Raw genomic sequence first — 23,486 nt, forward strand, 5'->3', positions numbered from 1 at the left:
CTAACCTTTGTATCTCTCTCCCACTATATATTTTAAATTAAAGGTTTTTATTTAGAAATCATCTGTAATCCAATCACACACAGCCTTACACTTAATCCATATGAAAAAACTTAGAAAAATTCAAAATTTACTTCTTTCGATCGATCGAATGTGCCCCTCAATCGGTCGAAAAAAAATTAAAAAATTCGGACCTGACAATCTGCCTGGTTCAATCAATACTCCATCGCTGCTTGATCAATCGAAAAATAAAATTCGATTGATTGACTAGCAATCGAATATCAATCGAATCAAGCAAATTGGCCCCTATTTCACTCAATCAATCAAGAGCAACTTTTGACCGATTGAAACTCGTGAACTTTGAATTTCCAGAACTTTTCTAAGGTAGTTTTCAACAATTTTTCATGAACAAACAACCATCATATGAACAAAATACATAGAGATTGATATCAAAACTAAATTTCATTGATGCTATAGCCTTAAAGTTCAATTTAACATACTTGAATCAAAATTTAAACAACATCATAACATCAATATCAGTTTTCATCAAAACATAATTTCAACCAACCATATAGAAAATCAATTGCATAACTTTCTATCATCGTGAAACTATCATCTTTGATTCCAAAACTCACAAAAACATGTTATAAAATTCAAAATTGAAGACCGCTCTGATACCAATTGTTGGAAAAATACATGTTTGTATCGCATACAAAACATACACAGTGGAAAATAAACGGATTTATTTCATTCTAAAATTAATAACATGCACTATGTAAATTTCAAAATTTAAGAACAATAGAGCATACCTTAAAGAGGTGAATTTCAAAAACAAAGATTAGAAGAACTTGGGAACACTTTTAATCTTCACTCCAATTTCACTAACGCCCAAGAAGTGTGGCCTCTTAATCAGTTTCCAAGGGAGTATTAGAGAGTGGCTTTCTTTCATACATACACACCATTTCACAGTAGTGTCACACTTACACAATTCGTATGTTTCTCTCTCTGTATCTAACTGATTATCTAATTGGGCTAACCTTTTGGGCCTTTCCAATTGGGCTTAAGTATGTGGCTTGGAGTGGGACGAAAAGGGACCAATAAGACACTAGCTCCAATAGGCCTTAGGCTTTTCTGTCAACTCTTGACAAGTCCAAAGTTACTATTAACTATACCTAATACCACTATATAAATATAGTTGCACTCTAGGCCTTATTTATAAATTATATCCCAAGACTTTATTGTACATGCAAACCCTTCATAAAATATTCGTAGTAATATAAAGTCAGGAAAGTAGACTGCCACTTTGAAGATTACTAGATCTTAATTCCTTGAGTACTCAGTTTAATCCTTTAATGTTATTCATTATATATTTATGAAATCTAATTTCATAAATATATACTTTAGTAACTCCTTACTAAAGTATATACTTTGAAGATTACTACATCTTAAGTCCTTGAGTACTCGGTTTAATCCTTTAATGTTATTCGTCATATATTTATGAAATCCAATTTTATAAATATATACTTTAGTAACTCCTTACTAAAGTGGTTAAACCTAACACTCTGAATAACCAAACCCATTAAACTTATCTCAAAGGAATATTAAAGCAACCTACACTTCATGATCAAGTCCATTATTCTCTCAAGAGTAAGACTTCATGTAAATAGAAGTTGTGAGATTTATTATTCATTTGACAGTTGTTAGGAGAATAATAAATCTCACAGCGGTCGAGTTCAATATGTTTTAACTCTTAAATCATATCAACATACCAATTAGAAATCTCCATTTCTATGATCGAAACAAATCATCTTAATTGATATGCCACAGTCTTCACAGATGAAATGCCCAATTTCATCACCGACTATGAACTAAAATTCTAAGTTTACAAAGAACTTGTGATTTATATCTTCTGTGACTTTTCACATAAATTACATATTATGCATCTCATGGACTATATGATAATGTCCCAATATTCATGTTACCATTATTTTTAGATAATAATAAAACAACTTTATTAATCACAACATTAATGTCATACATAGTATCATACAATAGGATTTAAGGGCACACATTCTAATAGGCTTCCATACTAGACTTGAACTCTTGTTCCTTGAAGTATTAAACACATCCTAGATCTACCCAATTACAAGTAAAGTGCGTTTTGTTATAGGATTAGCCAATTCTAAATGACATATGTTCTTAACATGATTTACATATGTCCTAACACCTACATATTCTATGAGCTATTTCAACTTCCTATTACACTTTGTCATGGAATAGTGGCAATGATTTGGAAGTTTTGGTGGGGACAACAAGGCACTAGGAGCTAGATTCATTGGGTAAAATGGAGCAAAATGTGTAGGCCTAAATTGGTTGGACGAATGGGGTTTAGGGAGCTCCAAAAATTTAATGATGCCATACTAGCAAAGCAATTTTGGTGGTTGTTGAAGAATCATGACTCTCTTTTTCAGGTTCTTTAAATCAAAATTTTTTTCCCACAGTTCCATTTTTTATACCAAAGATAATAAAGGATCCTTTGTGTGGAAAAGCATTTTTAATGGGCATGATGTCAGTAGAAAAGGTATGAAGTAGAGGATAGGGAATGGATCGAAGGTAAAAATATATCAAGATAATTAGTTACATGGGCCTCAACAAGGGAGAGTTATATCCTATGTGGTTGACTTACCTTCCAATGTTCTCATACCAAGTTTGATTAATCATGATGTGAAGTGCTGGAAGAATTCTAAAATTGGCAGGCTGTTCTTAGGTTCTAAAGCAACTGCGATCAAGGCTATCCCTTTAAGCCTGCTCAATCGAGCTAACCAATTTTTCTTGCCCAACAATCATGATAATAGCTTAAAAGTACAATATTATCTTAGTTTTGGTAGGCATTATCACATATATTTTATGTTTATTTTCACACTTGCACATAAATATGTGAGTTTGCAAGTTTTCTCTAAAATATACTTATTACGTGTATATTTCTCTTGTAGGAGATTTAAATTAATGAGCTAAGCACATAGACGTGAAGCCAAGAGAATCCAAGGGTGAAGATCAATTGAGAAGTGACTTTTGAAGAATTTAGTGAGTCATATATGTTATAGACATATTTTATGTAATTGGCAAATCCTTTGACAAAATGCACTTTACTTGTAATTGGGTAGATCTAGGAATGGTTTAGGACTTCAAGAAACATGTTGTTCAAGTCAAGTGTTAAAGCCATGAAGATTTGACCAAGAAACAAGTGAAGAAAAGTTGTTCATAAAATCTCAACAGCAATCTCAACCGAAAGACTTCTATCAAGGTTTATAGTCAAAGCTCGACAAAAGCTCAGCACAAGCTGTTTCTATCGAGACTTACGAAATCAGAATTTCTAAATCTAATTTTGGGCCCAAGCTGATGTGTATGTGTTGGGTTTCTTTTCTCACAACCCTAGACATATATAAGGCTATTTTAAATGCTGTCACACATGCATTGAGTGACCTAGTGCCTTATTCTCTCTGAAAGAAGCTATTGCATTTTTATGCCAAAGGGTTTTGTAACCAAGGAGCTTCCTGATCTTCATTGTGCATGAAGTGAAGAACTTTGCAGCCAACAACCTTCTTCAAGTTGCTGGAGTTAGTCATGTACTGGGATTCGTGCATCATTGGTTAGTCACGTACTGGGATTCATGCAAAGGAGTTAGTCATGTACTAGGATCCTTGCATCATTAGTTAGTCAAGCATTGGGATTCGTGCATTGAACGGAAAGATTGCCGCTACAATACAAGTCCAATTGGGTATTGGGGTAAGGATTCAACTGCAGGTTGGTATTTCGGGATAGGCCAAAGGGTTTGGTAAGATTCCTTATACTTGTAACTGCTTGTGATTGATAATAGTGGATTCTTGGAAGTGGTGACCTTAAAATCACCCGGTGAGGTTTTGCCTTGGTGGTTTTCCTCATTCATAAAGAAATCACCCGTGTCAAATTTATTTTCCGTTGCATTTAGATAATTTGGTGATTTATTTGTGCTGCCACACTATTGCATAAAATTTGATCTAATTAATTAATTACAAGGGGTCAATTCATTTTAACCCAACAAAATATCCATGGAAACATAAAAGGAAAGAGAGAAATTCATTCGAGCTAAAGATGTAATAGATCCTGGCATGGAAATATTCTGACTAGTTTTAGTATTTTGCCCATATCTTTTTACTCCTATATCAGATTGTCTTGATTCTTGTAGCCCCGGAAAGAGATCTTAAAGATCTAAAAATTTTTAGTTTACCAAAACTTGAGAATGGGTAGTATTAAAGGCCAAATATGGTCTAGAAGTTAACCCACAATTGAAAAACGAAAATTGACATTTTATATTTTCCTTTTTGGGAGGCATGTGTTTAAGGGTTTTGAATATTATAAATATTAAAGGGATGCAAGGGCAGCCATGGTTTTTGGCTTATTTTTCATCAATTTTTAAGAGTTTTTATTTTCTATGGAAGTTTAAGAACTTAAGTTAGGCTTTGGGGTGGATCCCCAATGTTGTAAGTTGTCCATTATTCAATCCAAGCATGTTTTTCACATTTTGATTATTCAAATCAATTGTTCTCTTTTTAAAATTGTTTTATTAGATTGATATTTGATTTCTAATTCTTTCATAAGTCTATTTTTGAATCTTCTTATCGTTAGAATAGGGTTTTATAATGCATCTTAGTAGATTCGAACTATGCAAGAAAAAACATTGTTTTTTAAAAATTGTTTCCAATGAAAAAAAAATCTCTTTTAATCTTGATTGAAAATATTTTTCTTTTTGCAATGACTAATATTTTCATGTTATGGCATTATATCTATGCATCACTTGAATATAAGTTTTATATAATTTATTTATATGAAATTGTTACCAATTTTTGTTTTTTTGGATATATCTTTGGTGAAAACACCATTTTGGTCCTTACATTTTGGTGTCACAATCAATTTGGTCCCTATTATTTTCAACTTCTAGCTAATTTGATCCATACTGTTAACTCACAAATGAAAATGCCTATGTGGCTAACATCGTGTATAATTGGCATACTTAAAGCTTATGTGGCTATAATAAACTTAAATTAATATTAAAAAATTCCACATCACCGTATCAATGAAAAAAAATTATTGTCTTATTATCAAAAAACAAAAACAAAAATCTTAATTTTAAAGAAAGAAAACTTAATTCTTAACCTTAATCCTTATTTTATATTATTTTTCTATTCTTAATTTCTTATACAGTTATACTTTCTTGACAACAAACCATGAATGAACCACCCAAAATTTGGATCTTTTTATTTCTCCCTCACCAAATCACACTAGCTCAGCAAATCAAAACCCAAGAAAACAATCAAACCCACCAAATATAAACTAAACCCAAATCAAGAGAGAGAGCCCAGAACGAAGAGGATGAAATCAACGTTACAACTTGCTCCAAGCCGTTCACTGCCACTAGCCACCATTTGCTTCCTCAATCCCTCTACCTCTACTTATTTGGGACACACCCAACTCTATAATGGAAGCCTTTGTTATTTCGCATGAGGATGTAGTCATGGCTTACAGTCAAGATGACGCCGACGGCTGAGGCTTAGCCTAAGATAGTTACGATAATGGGCATTGCGAGAGAGATGAGATGAGATCAGCTACTAGAGATGGATTTTGGGTTTTCCTTGTTTAGAAATGTAGTGAGATCGTAGTCGTTGGAGAAGTGGTTGCCTTGAGTGGTGGTGATGGATTTGGGTTTGGTTGTGTGTTTTGTGGGGGTGGATATGAGTTTGGTAGTAGCGGATTTGAAGTTTGGTGGTAGTGTTGGATTGTAAGTTGGTGATAATTCAAGTTTGGTGGTAATGGATTATGGTCAGTGTTGGTTTTGAATTATTAGGCTGGTGGTACTTTATGATCAATGGTGGTGAATCAAATTGCAAGTATGCTGTTTCACAACAAAGAAATTGTAAAGAAAGTAAAAAAGAAAATCAAGAAAATTGAAATGAAAATGTGTTTGGTTACTAAGAATTGGTAAGAAATTAAATAATAACTAGTCTCTGAGCACGCGCTCACGTGCGTGCTCGGAGGCTTTTCTATTTTTTGGGTAAGGATTAATTTAGAGTATTTATTATAAAAAATGCCCCCTACAACCCTATGTTTAAGTAGAGACAAAACTAAACAACAATCCAGTAAAAATGCAATTCTAACTCCCAATAAAACATTATCTAAAAAATAGGACCACTCTCTTATTAATTTTCAAATTGATTTATTCACTTATAAATTAGATTTTTAAAATAAAAATTATACATATAAAATAATTAAATACAGTTTTTTTTCTACAAAATAGAACCACTAAAAAAAAGCCTCATCTTTGCTCGATTGATGAGGCTTGTGTAGTTGAAATATTTGAATTCAAATAGAAATATAATAAAGTAGACATTTGAATAAAATAGTAGTAACCATTTTTTCTGGGTAGTGGGTTTTTGGTGGAGTTAAGTTCTTCGAAAATGTTGGTAGTGAAAACTAATAGGGATTAAAGAGATCGTGATAGAGAACATGATAAGAAATATTGGAATTTTGAAATCCGAAAATTTGCAGTAATTTAGGAACCGTTTAGTGGTTGTAGTCTTGCATTGTGTAGAGTGTAGTGTAGACAACTTTAATTGGATAATTTAGATACACTTAAAAGTCACACAAATTCAAAAAATTATAAATTAGATTTACAAAATATAAATTATATATATACAACAATTTCTTAGATAACAACCACTTTATGTGAGGTTTAATACATATAATAATTCTTGTAAAGTCTCTCACCCGAACTTATCTAATATACAATTCCAATGACTCCTCAATGCAATCCAAAAAACTTGTGCATATGTAAACCTGAGAGAGATAAAAGAATTAGGGTTAAACCAAGTTCTTTTAAAAAAAAAAAAAATTAATCAACAAACCAAAGTTAGAATTTAACTCTATCATGGACTTTTTAAAATCTAATCACCACATCATCAACTATTTAAGTAAATAACTAAATAAAAAAATAAAATTTAAAGCTAAAAACATATACAATCATGGTAAAAATAAAAATAAAAAACTAAGAAACTTTAACGCCAAAAACATATACAATGATGGTAAAAAAAAATTCTTAAAAAAAAAATACAAAGAAGGAAAAAAAAAGAAAAAGAAAAAAAAGAAGTGAGTAAATAGAAGATAAAGTTTTTTAGAATTTAACTCTATCATAGACTCTTTAAAATCTAATCACCACATCATCAACTATTTAAATAAATAACTAAATAAAAAAAAAATAACGCCAAAAACATATACAATCACTACAAAACACGCGGGTCTTAGGCCGCGTTTGCAAAAATGTGGCCTAAGACCCTGCTTGAGCTGTGTTTCACTACAGCGCCAGACCCTCAGCCGCATACGTCAAACATAGCCCAAGATCAGGTCTGTGGTCGCATTTATTGGTGTTCTAGTTGCGTTTTTCTGGGTTGGGCTTAAGCCGCGTTTTTAAAATGCGGCTTTAGACCCATCTGAAATGTTTTTTTTTTTTTTTTAAATATATGTCTTGAAGCCGCGTTTTAAAAAAACGGGACTACAGCCCTACTACAAATTGGAAAGAAAAAAAACCCCAAAGGCATTAAATATCAAACACCAAAAAAAGAAAAACTCTGTGTCTCTTCCCTTCGAACCCTAAGCGACTCCCACTAACACTCACCATCGATCCTACACACCGGCGTTGACAAAGCCCAGTCGTCCATTGCTCCCACGCCTCCCACCGCCACCACCTCGTAAGTCTTCCTTCTCTCTCTCTAGATCTCGATTTTTTTTCTCGAGAAACAATCAGATTTCTATGTTTTTTTTTTTATTGGGTTTAGGGTTTCGATTTTGTGTTTAGGGTTTCGATTTTAGGTTTAGGTTTTCAATTTTTGGTTTAGGGTTTCGATTTTCGATTTAGGGTTTCGATTTATTTTTTTTTAGATTTGACAAAAATAGGGTAAGAAAAAAAACAGAAAACTAACGATGTCTCTTTCTCTCCCTCTTTCGCATTTGGCTTTTGTCGCTGGTCTTGGATTTCTAAGGGGGGGGGGGGGAGGGGGTTTGTTGGGAGTGGGCCACGGTGTTTGTTCTAAGTTTGTGGGCTTCATGGGTTAATTTTTGGTGGGTTGTGGTTCCAATTTGGGTCTGGGTGGCGGTGGTTGGTGGTTCCGATTTGGGTTTGGTTTGTGGCTTGCTTCGTGGTTTGGTTTGTGATTTATTGGTGGGTTTGGTCACTGTGATTGGCTTGCATCAGACATGGTGGTTGATGGGTTTGGGTGTTTGGATTATAGGGTAAATTGAGTACACTCCAAACTGAGATTGAGGTGAACTCGTGAATTCTCTCCTCTCTTATTCTTTTTGATTTGACTTTCTTATAAGTTTCTTTCAATGTGTTGTTCCTTTGAACATGTTACTATACAATCTCATGTTCGATTTTTTATTTATAGATTCTGGCTGAGGGCATTTTTTGGATTGATTTGGTTCTCTTCTATTGGAGTGCATTCACTTATTGTTGGCTGGCTGGTAATTAAGGAGTTAAAAATTAGGAATTCACTTTTAAATGAAAATTGGTGTGCAGTATATGTATTTCCAAATCCATTTGTGCAATTTTAAGTAATTTCAGCACTAGTCAACATATTTGTTTTGTGAGGAATGTTTAATTGTCTTAGTGTTGATATGTTTAAAGGAGACGCATTTGTGATTTGGACTTTGCGACAGAGTTTGCACTGTGTTGACTGCAACAATAAGCAAAATTATTTTCTTCTCTTGATTTCACCTTTTGCTTATGATTCTTTCAACCCGTTGTTCAATCTTACATGATATTCCTTGTTCAATTTATTTTTATAGATTTTGGTGCTAGGCTACATTTAAAGACTTTGTTGCACCAAGTTGGCTTTCATAAATCGGTTTGATTTTGTTCTATAGGAGCACATGTATACTTTCTTGCCCCCCCCCCCCCTTTTGTATAGCTGGTAATAGTAAGTTACAAAATTTAAAATCACTTTCTTAATGAAAGTCCGTGCTTCCATTTTGTGTATTTTATTTAATCTCAGTACTCTCAGTATGATTTTAGCTGGCTACTTGTTAAGGAGTTTATTGCAGCAAACTTCGCTTCTCATGATTGCTTGTAAGTGCTTTATATATTGTTCACTTAAACATAATAGTATCCTTTATTAAAATTATTTTATAAATTTTGGTGCTCAACAGTTTTTTTTAAGGTAACTATGTTGTAGCAAAGTTGACTTTTCAAAATCAAGTTGGTTCTCGCTTGCTGGTTAGCAGGTGTTCAAGAATTTAAAATTTCACTTTGTAAATGAAAATTGGTGCTTGCATTGTTTGTATTTTAGGTTGCATTTGTCCAGCTTAATAAACATCTGCACTGCTCAACATGTTTGTCCTGTTTCCTTTTTCCCTTGCCGTTGATTTGTAGTTGTGACAACTTCTAAGAACCTAAGCTCATCGGAAAATACCAAATTCCTTGGACTTGATGCCCAGCATTAGACTTCATTTCCTATCCTCCTTGGGATGTTTAATATCGATTTCATTCTTTGTAAAAAAAAGAAAGCATAAAAATAGTAGTTTTAATTTATATGATTGTCCATTTGGAACATTTTTAAGGGTAAAATTATGTGGAACAAGGTACGTTTTGATACCAAAACTGATGCAAAACAGTGAGTGATCTAATACAAAAACATTGATGCAATGAATCAATTAGAACTGAAAAATAAAAATAAAATCTAGAAATCAGCACCTAGGTTGTTTGGAGTTAGCGCCAAGTGGGGGCAGAAATCTAGGAATCAGCACGAAGGCATTGAAATAATTCCAATAGAAATGTTACTCATTATAAATTGTCTCCATTGGAGTATAATAATGCACATATATATTACCATGAAAAAATCCAATGAACCAATGAAATTAAACTTTTTTTTTTCTTTTTGATATTTTTTTATCGAGTTTTTTTTGTTGGATATGTTTAGATTTGATTCATTTTTGTTTTGGGTTTTCGGATTCTCTATCAAATTTTTTTTTTTCAATATTAAATATGACTTAGGCTTTTGAAAGACTTGATTTTGGTTTAGGGTTACGTTTTTGGTCCAACACCACCTATCTCTAGCTCCATTCAATCACAACCTCAATGGTGATTTTGGTTTAGGGTTATGTTTCTTTGCTCTGTTCGTTGTCTGCCTCCATCACTTCTCTTCAACGGTGTATTCGGAAGGTACGCATGATTTTCTTGGAACTTCTCGCAATCGCTTTTTATTATTTGAATTGGTGAAAGGGCACTAGATTGACCTGTTGAAGGGGTGGGTTTTCTTCAGCAACACATGACAAAAAGGCCGCACCTAGGTTGTTTTGTTTCAATCAATTTGGGTTCTTTCCTTTTTATTTACGACCCTGTTCCTTTCTTCTTCTTCTTCTTCTTTTTTTATATTTTTTTATTTTATTTAAAAAAATCTATTTCTTTCTATTTGAATCTCTTGGCATCCCTCTACCACTCCTTCAAACCCTTTTTTCTTTCCCTCTGCCCAATAATTGATTAGATGCACTTCAGTCCCCACACGTTATGTCCTCCTCCACGACCATTGCCTTGATTGTAATTTTACTTTCTTTTTTAATCTTTTCCGTTGCGGCTTTCTACTCTATATGCTTTTAAGTGCCTAAATTTTGGTGGGTTTGTATTTATGGGTGTTTTTCCCTTTGGTTGCCTTTAGACTTTGGAATTGAAAATTTTGTAATTTTTTGCAATAATCACTTTTTTTTTGTTATAATCTATTTCACTTTCTATAGTACTATTAACATCTTTAAAATACCTTGGTTTGATATTGCAGGGACATTCTCACAACTTTGGAGATTGGTACCTCTCTCCTTGCTCATCAGATATGTATGTACTAACCTGCTTCGCAGTGAGCATAAAGCATTATTGTAAATCAGAATCACAGAAAATAGTGTCCATGTTTGAGCATATATTCAATTGTTCTTCTTCCACGTGTTCATAAAAAATAAAATAAAGGTATCCATGTTTGAGTTCTTAACTAACATCTCCTATCCATGTATAAGAACTGTGTTTTGAAGCATATTTGAATGCCAAATGTTTGTTGAAATGTCTGATAGAAAATCTAATAGCCTATGTGGAAATAAATATTAGTTAGTACACATTGCCAAACCACTTGGACTAACTTTATAACAATTCATTATTATTGCATCTTTTACGTTCCACAAACTTTTATGCTTAGAGCTTTAACATAATATGTAATTCATATCTGATTATTTTAAGAACTCCATTAACTTCAAACACACAACATGGTCAAAGTATAACGTATTTTGATAAGAATTTACCCAAGAGTGAGTAGATTCTATGAGAAATACTATATTCGAGGCAACTGTCCTCCAAGAATGAGAAATAAGATTTAGAGAGAACAGAGAAGATTAGGAGAGAAACTGTTGCTTATTTCATTCAATGGTCCTTACAATCCCCACTCTAGCAAACCACTTATATCCAGTTTTGTTGAGTATTCAAAGCTATTCCAAGTAAAGCCATATATGTTGCATTCTAACAACCTTTCTAACTAACTGACAGCAAATCACAAATGTTAATAGCTTCTATGGTAAAAGACTAACAATTCCCTAACTCTAATGCAACGGCTTAGGACAGGTGTATGTTAGGCAACATCAACAATAACAGCTATGGCAACAAGTCAACTTCAACAGCAACATCACAAGTGTTGCTTGATGACTCCTAACATATTCTATATTTATTAAGTAATAAAATAGCTCGCTATATTTCGATATAATGCATCACTCTTCCCCCCCCCCCCCCCCATTGTTTAGTAATTGAGAAAATGAAGGAAAATAAGCTAAGATAAAATTCTAGAGTTTTAAATGTTTCTCAATTCTGTATAATATAAAAAATCAAAGTACAAGGTGTTTGGAAATAATTCTCCAGATTGGAATGACTGTCATTGATATTTACTTATAGTTGTACAAGTAAGATTATACAAGTTACAAGGAAATTTTTGATGCACAGGTTAAATATGATTTGTCATGATTTATTATTGCATAATATTCTCCTTGAGTTTGGCAATGATTTGATTTGATGCAATGATTTTCTATGCTCGAGTTTTTACCAGAATGAGACTGATTTTTAGGATTTATGATGGCTGAATCAATGCTCATGGTTGGTGGCAATAATGCTCAACTTAAGTTGCTGCATAACTGATGTTGGTGCTGCTGCTGGAGGCTTAATTAGCTACATAATTGCTGGTGTTGTTGTTGGAGGCATGATGGATGCTTTGATTGATTTGGTATGTCATTATATAAACCCATAAATTTAGATTGATAGTATTTATTTCTCATTCAGGAGTAGGATCAAGAAAATAGCTCAGATTGTTATTTACTTTAAGATTTAACAATCAATTTCTGTATTATTTTCAAATTGATAAGGTATGCCTGACTTCACTAAATTTTACCTTCAGTTGGTACTGACTTCCACCTTGAGTAATTTTTCGAATTTTCTTTCTCCTAAATTTTTATTCCATTATCATAGCCCTTTAGTTGTTTGGATTTGTTTACTGTTAGTTGACCCTTTAGAACTAAGAGACTAAATATGATTGAAGAATATGATCATCTAAATATGCATCATGTAACAAAAAATAGGATTTGATATATAAACTTGCATTTCTATAAGTGGTTTGGTAGACGTACTTTGAATAACACCAGATGGTTCGCATCAATATCTGTTTTGTTTTCATGATTTCAATTTAGCCTAAAACATGCTTATAATATCCATATCCGTTTACAATAAGAATAAGTATGTGCTTGAAGCATGAATGATTTCCTGGGGCATGTCATGTTTGTGGTGAATATATTTTTAAAGCCATATCAAATGTTGTCTATACAGATGGATGTTTGAAGTGTAGCTATTGGAAATGGTTGCTAATCTTTTAGTTCTATTAATAGTGATGATCTTTGTGTTTTGTTTGATTGAAACATAATGATGCAGGTAATTTTGGAATAATTACTGGCAAAAATGTTTGTCTTTGTTATGGAATAGTTTTGTTAATTCAAAATTCTTTTCTTTTATTTCATATAAAGTGTTAATGAATATTCTTTCAGCGGATTTATAAAGACCAATGGACTTAAGTGACTTCACAAGTCATCTATGCAATATGTCAACTGTGGTTAATATATATTCATCGTCTCCTTTGTTTTTTATTTTTTTTTTTATATATCTTTTAATTTTGGAATTATTATGTGGTATGTTTTTTCAATTGGTGGTATTGATGTCAAGTTGTCGTTTCTCAATGATGATGAGCTTGAGCTTTTACAAGAGTATGTTAATCGTGATATTCATATTAAAGCTAATAAGGACAATGTAATCATTACTATCATGTAAGCTCCTTGAGGATCAATAACTATATTCTCTTAAACCCACAACCTTCAGAAAAACCTTGAACCAAATCTACATTAGTTATAACTTATAAGATTTCAGTTATCATTTTTTCTAAATCAGGTGTTGATGCCAGGTTGGTCATTCTTAGAACAAGTGTGTCTTTTTTCTTTTTCTTTTATTTCCCTTTCATTCATGCCCTAGGTTTAATCCCATAATCAAAGAAGTGTATAAATGGAATTTTGAGTTATTTGCATTGCGTCTGTGTGCTAATTAAGAGATACTTTAGTTTACAAGAATTTTTCCTTGATATTATTCATATACACATTGATTTTCCAGTTTATAATGTTTACATACTAGGGTTAATTCTTTAGTGCATGTATGAATTTAGTTAGTTTGAATGTAACTGACTGATATTAGCTGATTAGTGGCAATGCTAAAAATAATTTCTAAGAATTCCAGATTGGGTTCCCCTTTGAAACAATTGTTGTTGGTGGCAAATTATTTGATGATATCTGTCATCTCCTTAAATTAGATTCAGTATAGACCAAGAGTGGGGAACTGAGGGAATGCCTATTTCTTTTTTATTTATTATTGTTTTAATTTTTTGGTTTCTTTCTTTCTATTTGGTGTGTGTGTGTGTGTGTGTGTGTGTGTGTGTGTGTTTTATATATATATATATAAAAAGTGGCGTTGGAATTGTGCAATTATTGTTGCATGAAAATATGTGATTTTATTTAGGTTGTATTTTTATTTGCAGGTATATAGAGTTGAATGCACGAAAACTCCCAACAAATTGCTTTGTAATATATACCCACCACATAAAAGGTTATGTTTTGTCTCTAAAAACCCAAGGCTTATTAAAAGAAAGAAAGAAAAAAACTAACATAAAAGGCCTTTTGTTTGTGGTTAGCATGCTTGATATATATCATGTGCTTGATATTTTGTTTCTAGATGAAAACTATTGTTACATATGAAGGGAGTGATATAGATAGAATTTTATAGATAGAATTTTTGCAAGTATAGGACAAATGAGGGGCTGTACAACGCCCACTTGACAAATTTTAATGTATTTTTATGTTGATTGTTTTCTATTACATAAAATGATCCCGCGCATTGCGCGGGTTAAACACTAGTTATAATAATAATAAAAACCCTAGGATTTTATACCACTACCTCCAATTTGACCCATTTGACAAATTTGACCCAACTTATAGTAAGATAAATGAGAGGTTTGGTATGGATTTAGATTTTTCAAATATAAATGGAATAGTTTGTGATAGATTTCTAAAATGTAATAGGGTTGGTCAGTTCAGTATGTAAATTATTTAGAGGATTTGAGGTTGGAAAGACTTTTTATTATCTCAAACTTGAATAAAATTTAGCCTCATAATGAAACTTCTCCTTTTTTATTTTTTATTTTAAAGATGAAGTAATTGATAGGATGATCTAATGAATAGGTTAACTGCCCATAGTCCAGCAATCCAAATAGCTCTCAACTCCTTCACTTATTTATATAAATTCACTTTAAAAAAAAAAAAGGTCGTATATATGGTCACTAGAGTTGAAACAGGGCCATGTGTTACCTAGAAAATAGGTGAACTTTTGAATTTGACAACTTCAAATGAAATTCACCAATGGGTATTGGCTTATTGCTTTGATTGTGAGATTTTATTACAATAGAATGTTGGCTTGAGAGAACCTTAATATATTTAAGCAAAAATCAAGACCTCTGCATCCCTTTTGATCTGTGCTTATAGTGTCAGTTTCTGCAATATCATCATCTAAAGGGTTTACAGCCTCAGTACTCAGTTTTAAGTTTGAACCGATCTTCAGTAAGTTAAGCTATAATTGAACCCATCTCAATTAGTTTCTCATCCATCTAGACCCCTTAGGCATTTGTGCTTAATACTTAATAAAAAATTCTGTTCTATGCTAATTTTGGACTAATAAAGTACTAAAATTACAAGTATGCTGCTATTGCTATCAGATATAAGACATTTTATTTACTCTTATTATCCTTTTCTTTTCTCTCATGTAATTGCAGAGGAAAATAAATAAGTTTCTTGATTACAAGAAAGGTGGAAAAAGCTTCAATGCAGAGGTACACCATATAGGAAGGATTACAGGCACCCTGACTTCCTGGTGCATGCAGTGATGTATGAAGATATTGATCAAATAGGGTCTTGCTTTAGTAAAGATGTATTTGACCCTCATGGATATGACAAAAGTGACTACTATTTTGAAATAGGTCAGTAAACAATTCCTTTGCAGCTCTTTGTCTGCGTGCGTGTGTTGTGTCCTTTTAACAATCATGAAAGTTAACAACTTTTGTCTTTCTAGCATTAGGGTCATGCAATGCAAGAGTTATTGAATTTTTACTTATAAAAAATAAGTTGTTAACTTTTTTATTCCATACTGTGGTTGATATATAGAAATGTGAAGAGTGTACTTCCTTAGCCTTGAATATCTTAGGTGTATTTCTTTTCATAATTGACGGTAAAATTTTATTAGTCTTGGCTTGCCTAGTTGAAGATCTGCAAGGTTTAGGTCCTTTATTTTTTGGGCGTGTGTGTGTGTGTGTTGGGGGGGGGGGGGTGCTTTTTGTTGATCATCTCTTTCTTTCATGTAGTTTGTGGATAAGTACTATAGTTGCTTCTTTTGTGGATAAGAGGAGAGGGTCAGAATAATGGAGCAAGAGTGAAAGGGAGAGTGGGTTATGGAAATTCTTCAAAATTGGATGATCGGAAAGAATAACTCCTTGTAGAAACATTCTTTCCAAGTCCTCCAATTTCATTGGTTTCCTATTATTCCTCCCTTTCACTTGCTTTTCCTACTTTGGTTAATGGGTTTCTTGGACATCTTAATTGGTCTGGTGCTCTTACTTTGTTGGTCACCCTTTCATGTCTCTGTCACCATTCTTGTACTTATTAGTTCTACTAGTCTCTTCTCCATTAAAATTTATTTGGGTGCTTATCAAATTGTAATTTTGACCCAAATTTGCCTAGTTTGAACCTTGTGCAATCTTAGTTTGAGTCTTTACAGTAAAGAATTGGTGTGGTGGCTGTGTATCAGTGTATTATCTATATATGCATTCTGAATTGGTATTTAATCTATGTTTGTGCTCTTTCTTTGGCTAGGTTGGATTACACAAAATTTATTCAGTTATAGACTTAGAATATATGTTAGATAATTTTAAGTCAATGGAGACAATGATATAGTTCACAATCCTATGTGACTTTGCTTGAATCAATTTCATTTTATAAATTATGTGACTTATGTGTCTTTCATGCTGGAAAAGAATCGGGTTGAAGATTCATGGCCAAAGGGAGAGCCAAAAAAAAACAAAGCTATAGCTGCGTTTTTAAAATGGGGCCATAGTAATGGTCTGAAGTCGCGTTTTTAAAACGTGGCCACAGTTGTGGGATAAAGCTGCGTTTTTAAAAACGCGGCTTAAGCTCACAACTAAAAAAAAAAAAAAAAAAAAAAAAAAAAAAAAGAGTTAACATGATACATATAAAAAAATTAAAAAAAAAAGTATAACACAAAGAAAGTCATTCATAAACCAAAGAAAAGAAAACAAAAAGAAACTTACAAAAGATAGAACTTGAAAATTTGTTGTTTGAATGCTTCTTTCAAGCCTTGTTCATTTAAAAAAAAAAAAATAGTTAACGTGAAAAATATAGAAAAAAGAAAAGGAAAAAAGAGAGTTAATGATCAAAATATAAAAAATATAGAAAATTACATTTTAAAAAAAAAAGAAAAAAAAAAGTTAATGTGATACATAAAAAATAAAATATATAAAAAATAAATAAAAAAGAAAAGAAAAGAAAAGTAGAGCTCAAAGAAAGTCAATCATAAACCAAAAAAAAAGAAAACAAAGAGGAATTTGCAAAAGATAAGACCTGAAAATTTGTTAGAGCCTCTGACAATAAATGTCTTTAGTCTGAAGAAAAAGAAAGGAGGATGTAGAACTAAACTGAATATCTTCAATTTGAAGAAGAATGAGAGATAGAAAGTGAGATAGAAACTGCAAAGCGTACGTGAGTTTGTGGGTTTTAAAGTGTAGGAGTTTTAATTTACATATTTATCCTCGTTAGTTGAAAACTTGTAAGTAGATATGATGAGGGTATTTTAGGCATCCAAAATGTGGAATCCAAATAAGGAAAGCCCCTTAAATAGTAGTATAGATAATAAAGAAAATGATAGAATTGGTAAAAGGAAATATATAAATGCTAATGTGACTTCTTTTACCATCGAATAATAATAAAAATGTTGATGTGGCTTTTACTGCCATCTAATTGCTGACGGGGAACCTTAAAATTTAAACACATTAGCATTGGACAAGACATACTGTAGGGACCCCAAATTGACTGCTGCCTAAATATAGGGACCAAATTGACAATGACTCTAAAATGTAGGGACTAAAATGGTATTTCCACCTATATCTTTTTCAATCTTGAAAGAATAGATTTTTCATTTCGCAATGACTTATATTATCTTTGTATATGGAAATATATCTATGCATCTCTTGGATATAAATTTTATATCATTTTGTTATTTTCTATGTGTGAGTAGTGTAATTTTCATCGGGAATCCTTTTGATTACATAAGTTTGAAGGAATTGAATGGTGCGTACTTTTTTGTTTTGGATCCATAGGAGCAACACAAAATTTTGGGACTAATACTTTGTTATTAGAAGTACAAGCACTCCTCCTATAAAAAGTCTGTAGAATATATAAAACAACTCCTAAAATAAATATAAAGGCATATAAGGAAATTTCATTTATGCATTCTTCAAAAAAAAAAAAAAAGAATAAAGTTCTAGCTTTTACAAAATTTAAACCTAAACTTTTCTCACTTCACACTACATTCTTATCTCTACTTCAAAAAACAAAAATGAGATTCGTCTATAATTTTTGAAACACTAAGTCTTACATAACCAAAAATTTTTAGACACCATCCAAAACATAAATCATTACTAAATTTCTCATTGATCTCGTATTCTCTGATTTATGATTTTCTTTAAACAAAATTTAAAATAACAAACCTCCCATATTTTTAGTTTGTGGAAAAGTTCAAAGAGGACAAATTATTTTTCCTTGAATTTTGACCAATCATAAAAATGACAAAAACAAAGAATGGCAGTAGTTTATAGGAAATTTAACAGGGAATTTGTACTTATAAGCTAAAAAAGTTTAAGTAAAATAGATAAATTAAAGTCTTATTTAGACATAGTAAAAAATGAGGTGATCCTTAGTATAGAAGTTTGTATATGTATATATTGATAAATGGCATGTGGAATAGTATAAAGAGGATGAACAAATGCACATTTTAATATCGCAAAGGGGGCGACCAAAGCTAGCTATTGCTGCCACTTGATTCGAGTATTATCTAGTTACTCATGGCACCGCCTTGTGGAAGTGGGAGGAGGTGGAAGAGGGCAGTAAAGTTCACCTTGTTCTTGTTCCTTCTCATACCAATGTCATCAGTTGGAGTTAGGAACACTAACATAATCTTTGATAAGAAACAAAAGCTAGATGTTCAGCAGCAATTGAAGCACCTTAACAAGCCTGCTCTTAAAACCATCTAGGTTATTAATCACTTAATATAACATGTTTGTATCCTATATCGTATTTTTGGCCTTAGTCTTTGAAGAATCATTCACTTTTCTGGGTTATGGTGTCTCCATGACTCCCATGTACAATAGCAGTGTAATTTTATTACAACACTGAGAATTCAAATTAATATCTATGTGTGTGTGATAAGAAAATGTATCTGATACAGAGCTTGGATGGAGATATGATTGATTGCGTAGATATCAAAAAGCAACCAGCTTTTGATCATCCTTTGTTGAAAAATCACACAATTCAGGTGACTAGTTTAATTAACTAAATTTCTTTTGATATATTAATTCGAAACTTATTGTATGCATGGTATGGGCTGGGTTTGCGTTGGTATCTATGTCGAATACCAAAGATGATACCTGGTTCTTACCCAGAAGGGTTTTTATTCAAAGAAAGCAACAACGTCTTTTTGAACTCCAAGCCCATAATTACTCAGCCATGGCACTTGAATGGAAGATGCCCAGAAGGAAGCATTCCCATAAGAAGAACTAAAGAAGAAGATTTATTAAGGGCAAGCACTGTAGCAAATTATGGAAGGAAAAAATACGATATGATTCCTGATGATGATTTCTCAACCCATGGGGTACAACTTAATTTTTAACAAATATTATTAATTGATTTGTGCTTATTGGTATCTACTATAATGAAGGACTCAAATGAACACTCACAACCTTTATTTCTATGGTTGAGTTTCTAGTACGCAGCGATATTAGAGGAAGGAGAAGGAGAGACGTATTATGGAATTAATGCAGAAATAAACCTGTGGAATCCCCAAGTCCAGCAACCAGACGAGTTCAGCTTGGCTCAATTCTGGATGACAGGTGATAATAATGGTGCAATCATTGATACAATTGAAGCTGGAATGATGGTATATATTATTTCATCTATCAGCTTTTCTTTCAGGCGCATGCAAAAGATTGAATTACTAATAATTTCTAATTTTTATAAAATTATTTGTGTGGAGAGACAGGTCTACTATGAATTGTACAGTGATTACGAGACTAGACTCTTCACGTATTGGACTGTACGTGTTTTAATATTTGACTTCCCTGCAGCACTAGCCATGTTTATATTGTTTCTTTTTTGAAAAGTGTCTTTATATATATATATATATATATATATATATATATATATATATATATATATATATATATATATATATATTATCACGGCTGCAGAATAATGGATACCAAAGCGGTTGCTACAATCAACAATGCCCTGGCTTTGTTCAAATCGACAACCGGATTGCGTTTGGGGCAACCTTCTTGCCTTATTCCGTATATGGTGGTGCCCAAACTACACTCAACTTCTATGTCTTTAAGGTAGTACAATATTTCAATTTAATTAATTTATCAATTACTTCTAATTTTTGGATACACATATAAGATCATATCATATGTTATTTCTTTTTTCTCGTGAAAAAATTCATCTTAACAAGTGTTATAGATATGTTTGAAATTCTTCTGGTTTTAGTTGTAACAGTGTATGTTTGAATTTCCTTTTTCTCGTTTTATTTATTTTTATATACAACTTTTTAAATTTTAAAGTTTCAATATTTTTTCTATACACAATTTATTTTTACCTAACTTATTTTTTACAACGGAGAATTTAAGTGTCCATGTTGTTTTGCACAAAAAGATTCATTTTTTTTCCTCTTTCATTAGTCTTTATACCTTCATTTACCTTTCAAAATATTACAAACTAATTTGCATGGCATGTACAATGAGGCAGGATAATGTATATGGACACTGGTGGTTGCAACTTGCTAATACGTATCTAATGGGATATTGCCTATTCTCGTTCCTACCTAATGGCGCTTCAAGGGTTACATGGGGAGGAGAGGTGATAAACAAAGGGTTTGGTGAGCAGCACACCACAGCACAAATGGGCAATGGCCATTTCGCGGAAGAAGGGCCCACCAGGGCTAGTTTTATCCAAAATCTCAAAGTTATAGATCATGAACAAGTTCTCAGGAGACCCAGGGACATTCATGAAATCGTTACGAATCCCAGTTGCTATAATCTTTTAAGACAGAACGACTTCTTTTATTATGGTGGTCGTGGTAGAAGCTTCCTTTGTCCTTGATTATTTAAATTATTGTTCAAAATTAAAGAGAAAGAAGGAAAAATAAAAAGATGAGAATTATTTTCTTTATCTCTTCATGTCACACCAAATGTAACTACAAGCCATACGTGATTTGAAACTCTTCGATTCATTAACGAAAATAAATAGTTATTCTATGTGGTAATAAAATTTTGAAATTATGTAATTTAATATAGTGGAAGTTAAGATTGCATTGTATAGTATATATACACATGCTTTTCTCCATTCCAAACCAAGAAATCTCATCCTCTTCCCTATTCATTCTATCTTCGTTGGTGTACTTTGAGAATGTGTCTGTCTCCCATTATTTTTGGTGTATCAGTGTTTGGGAATGTGATTATGCAAAGGTCTATCAACTTCAAAAACATGGTATCACGTGATAGCCGAAGGAAAGATGAGTTTTTCATGGGTCGCCGTATCCCTATACACATCTATGATAAAAGTGATAAAGTGAGAAGGGAAGTCCATAGAAAAGTCCTCAAAGCAAGAGCATGGGTAAAGACCGACGAACACAATCATAATGACTATCAAATTCACAAAGCAAGAGCAAGTCATATGATTAAATTCTCATGGTCAATGACTGACGAACACAATCATAATGATGATTAAATTCTAAAAGTGAGAGTAAGTCATATGATTAAATTCGCATGGTTAAAAATTGATGAGTACAATCATAATGATGATCAAATTCTCAAAAGGAGAGTAAGTCATATGATTAAATTCGCATGGTGAAAGACCAACAAACACAATCATAATGACGATCAAATTCTCAAAGCGAAAGTAGGTCGTATGACTAAATTCACATGGTTAAAAACCGACAAGCACAATCATAATGACAATCAAATTCTTAAATCGAAAGTAAGTCATATAATTAAATTCGCATGGTTAAAGACCGACGAACTCAATTATAATCACGATCAAATTCTCAAAGCGAGAGTAGGTCATATGATTAAGTTCTCATGGTCAAAGACTGACGAACAAAATCATAGTGATGATCAAATTCTAAATGCAAGAGTAAGTCATATGATTAAATTCGCATGGTGAAAGACCAACAAACACAATCCTAATGACGATCAAATTCTCAAAGCGAAAGCAGGCCGTATGACTAAATTCGCATGGTTAAAAACCGACAAGCACAATCATAATGACGATCAAATTCTTAAATCGAAAGTAAGTCATATAATTAAATTCGCATGGTTAAAGACCGACGAACTCAATTATAATCACGATCAAATTCTCAAAGCAAGAGTAGGTCATATGATTAAGTTCTCATGGTCAAAGACTGACGAACAAAATCATAGTGATGATCAAATTCTAAATGCAAGAGTAAGTCATATGATTAAATTCGTATGGTTAAAAATTGACGAGTGCAATCATAATGACAATCAAATTCTCAAAGGGAGAGTAAGTCATATGATTAAATTCGCATGGTTAAAGACCAACGAACACAATCATAATGACGATCAATTCATGATTATGTGTTTGGGCTTTCTCTTCTCACAACCCTAAACATATATAAGGATTATTTTAAGGGTCATATCAGGTTGTACAGCCAAGAGCACAATTGCACAAGAGCATAATTCCTCAAGTGTGATCGGAAACTTAAATTTGACCTAGTTCTTGAGAAGCTGTTATGTTTGTACACCGTAGGGTTTTGTGACCAAACAACTTTGTGATCTTCATCAGTTGAAGAATAGAAGAACTTTACAGCCAACATTCTTCTTAAGTTGGTGATCAAGTCACATACTGGGATCCGCGCATCTTTTGGTTAGTCACGTACTAGGAGCCGTGAAATACACTGAAAGATTGTCACTACAAAACAAATCCAATTAGGTATTGGGGTAAAGGTTCAACTGTAGGTTGGTATAAGGTACTGGGATTCCTTTACTTGTAACCGCTTGCTTTGATAATAGTGGATTCTCAAGAGTGGTGACCTTAAAATCACCCCGTGGGGTTTTTGCCTCGGAGGTTTTCTACATTCGTAAACAAATCACCATGTCAAATTTAATTTCCACTGTATTTAGATATTTGGTGATTTGTTTGTGCTGCCACACTTATTGCATGAAATTGAACCTAATTAATTCACTTGGCTAATTAATTGGTTAATTCATTAAAAGAGGTCAATACATTTTTGGCCTATCAAATGGTATCAGAGCAAGCACACTCTGATTAGGGTTTAATCTTTGCTGTGAGATCCATTGACCCCTGTTTGTCATAAAAAGAGGAAATTCACTTATTGTACCTCCTTTATTTGATAGAACTAACTATGCATATTGGAAAGTAAGTATGAGAGCTTTCTTGCAGTCCTTAGATGAGAAGGTATGGCTAGCTATGGAGATAGGCTG

General features: G+C 32.5%; 1 long non-coding RNA gene across 1 annotated transcript; it reads left to right on the plus strand.

Annotated features, from left to right (window-relative positions):
- Positions 1 to 10,816: 10,816 nt before the first annotated feature.
- Positions 10,817 to 20,053, plus strand: LOC142614522 (uncharacterized). Its single transcript, XR_012840468.1, has 6 exons — positions 10,817 to 10,906; positions 12,171 to 12,326; positions 15,459 to 15,662; positions 19,199 to 19,621; positions 19,736 to 19,906; positions 20,009 to 20,053. It is a non-coding gene; the product is annotated as an uncharacterized LOC142614522 (long non-coding RNA).
- Positions 20,054 to 23,486: the final 3,433 nt, after the last annotated feature.

This window comes from Castanea sativa, chromosome 11 (genome assembly GCF_040712315.1).
Source record: "Castanea sativa cultivar Marrone di Chiusa Pesio chromosome 11, ASM4071231v1".
Lineage (NCBI taxonomy): Eukaryota > Viridiplantae > Streptophyta > Magnoliopsida > Fagales > Fagaceae > Castanea > Castanea sativa.